The 2,754-nt window shown below is 37.6% G+C and overlaps 1 non-coding gene across 1 annotated transcript; it reads right to left on the reverse strand.

The window, feature by feature from the left end:
- Positions 1–1,010: 1,010 nt before the first annotated feature.
- LOC139879005 (small nucleolar RNA R71) lies at positions 1,011–1,117 on the reverse strand. Its single transcript, XR_011769862.1, has one exon. It is a non-coding gene; the product is annotated as a small nucleolar RNA R71 (small nucleolar RNA).
- Between the last annotated feature and the right edge of the window lie 1,637 nt (positions 1,118–2,754).

The following is a 2,754-nucleotide window of genomic DNA, read 5'->3' on the forward strand; positions in this document are numbered from 1 at the left end:
TTATTTTTCGACGTTCGTTTTTCGACCTTTCGTTTTTCGACGCACTCTTTTTCTTTCTCATTTCTACGCTCTAGTTTTTAGGACATAGAATTTTCTTTATTTTCTTTAAATTTCGATGAAAAATTATTTTAAGCGGTTAAATTGATAGACATCCAAAATTTTCTGCTTCGTAGTAATAGTTGGATTTGTTAGTGGCTGAGTTGTGGATTTTCCGACTTAAAGGATCAAGGCTACCTGCTGCATCTTTTGGCTATTCGAAACGTGGGCAAAAGCAGAAAAGTCTATTAATTTGATAACTTATATAATTTTTATATAATTTCTAATAGGATATTCTGTGAATGCACCGAGTAAAACGTTCACCACCTTTCATACGTTCACCACCTGTAACTCGATCAAGACATCTAGCCAATATTGTCGCCGTTGATTTTTCTTTAGAATCATCATCTAGTCGAACAAGTATTCCAATTCAAATTTCCGATAATCCATTTTTTGAACCCGACTTCACAATTGAGAACCCGGAGGATATTCAAGGACAATTCCAAGATCCTGAACCACTAATCATTCCTCCTGAACTACAAACCGTTAAATCAGAATCCTCTAGTGATTCGTATTCAACAAATTCAATTATGGAAGTAACGGAACCTCTAAGTATGGAAGATCGAATGAGAGCTACACGCACTGGCCAAGGACATGCCATTACGCGACCAGACATTAATGCGCCAGATTATGAAATCAAAGGACAAATCCTACACATGGTAACTAATCAATGCCAATATAGTGTTATGCCAAAAGAAGATCCAAACGAACATCTTTGAACCTTTAATAGGATCTATACTCTATTCAAAATCAGAGAAGTTGAGGATGAACAGATCTATCTCATGTTGTTTCCCTGGACTTTAAAGGGAGAAGCCAAATATTGGTTAGAATCATTACCCGAAGGGGCGATTGACACATGGGATGTTTTAGTTGAAAAATTTCTTAAAAGATTCTTTCCGGCATCTAAAGCCGTGAGACTTCAAGGAGAAATTGTTACGTTCGCGCAGAAGCCAAATGAAACATTATATGAGGCGTGGACAAGATTCGAAAAGTTGTTGAGAGGATGTCCTCAACACGGTTTAGACACTTATCAAATAGTACAAATATTCTACCAAGGTATCGACATTGCTACACGAAAAGACATCGACACAGCAGCTGGTGGTTCCATTATGAAGAAAACCGCAACCGAAGCTCACAAAATTATTGATAACACAGCATCCCACTCATATGAGTGGCACCAAGAAAAAGATATCTTTCGTTCATCTAAAGCGGCTAGAGCCGATTCTAGCCATGACTTTGATTCCGTTTCCGCAAAAATAGATGCTTTCGAAAGACGAATGGAAAAGATGAATAAAGATATTCACGCAATACGAATCAGTTGTGAACAATGCGGTGGACCACACTTAACAAAAGATTGTCACATTGAGCAAACGATGGAACAATGTGAGAATGTTTCCTACATGAACCAAAGGCCGGGAAATAATTATCAAAATAATTATCAACCGCCAAGGCCAAACTTTAATCGAAATCAAACATTCTTTACAATCCAAATGGACCGAACAATAACTCGTATAACCAACAAGGTCTGAATAACCAACCTACTCAAAACAACATTTTCAATCAACAAATACCTAGCTTGTATAAACCACCACAACAAACTGAAGAGAAAAAGCCAAATCTCGAAGAAATGATGACAAAGTTAATGGAATCTCAAACACAATTTATTACATCTCAAAACCAAACAAATGAGAGGTTTGATCAGTCATTAAGAACTCAATAAGATTCCATTTTGAATCTACAAAAACACGTAGGTACTCTTGCTAGCATGATGAGTGAGAGGGAACAAGGAAAGCTACCGAGTAATACTGAAGTAAATCCTAGGAATGAGAATGTTAATATGGTGTCAACAAATTCTGAAAAATCAGCATCAGAAGATGGGAAGGTTTTAGATGTGAGTAACAATGAAGAAGTTACGCCACCACCACCACCCGAGTATGTAAAACCAGTGGTGGCATCCTACAGACCACCCATCCCGTTTCCAAGAAAAGGAGTTGAGTATGAGCAAGTAATAGGTAATAAAGTTTGTGATACCTCTGAAAAGAAGAAGAAGAATAAGAAAGTACAAGAAACAAAAACAGTAAAGATAAATCCGGTAAAGACAGTTCCACCAAAACTTCCACCCAGGTTGGGTGATCCGGGTGAATTTATTGTTCCTTGTCTACTTAGTGATTGTGTCATGTATGATGCACTAGCAGATTTAGGTGCAAGTGTGAGTGTTATGCCCCTTTCATTATATGAGAGATTAGGAGTAGGTGAGTTAAGTCCAACAAAAATGAGTGTTCGACTCTTTGATCAAACCATTAGGTACCCAGTTGGAATCGCTGACAACCTACCCGTTCAAGTGGGTAATTTAACCTTTCTAGTCGAATTTATTGTCATTGACATAGAAGAGGACTCAAACATTCCTCTAATTTTAGGTCGACCATTCTTAGCGTCCACCAGGGCGTTCATTAATGTAAGAGAGGGTAGAATGACACTTAGTGATGGTGATAAATCGATCACATTTATGAGTTGAAAGTCTAAATCTCCACCAACCAAAACCGTTGAACCAATAAAAACGATCGATGAGAAGCATATTGTTTTACCAACTCCAACGGTAGTGCTTAACAATAATAAAACGCCTAAGTGTGGGGAACATGAAGTAACACCTAATGATGA

The sequence above is a fragment of the Rutidosis leptorrhynchoides genome, chromosome 11, assembly GCF_046630445.1.
Source record: "Rutidosis leptorrhynchoides isolate AG116_Rl617_1_P2 chromosome 11, CSIRO_AGI_Rlap_v1, whole genome shotgun sequence".
NCBI lineage: Eukaryota > Viridiplantae > Streptophyta > Magnoliopsida > Asterales > Asteraceae > Rutidosis > Rutidosis leptorrhynchoides.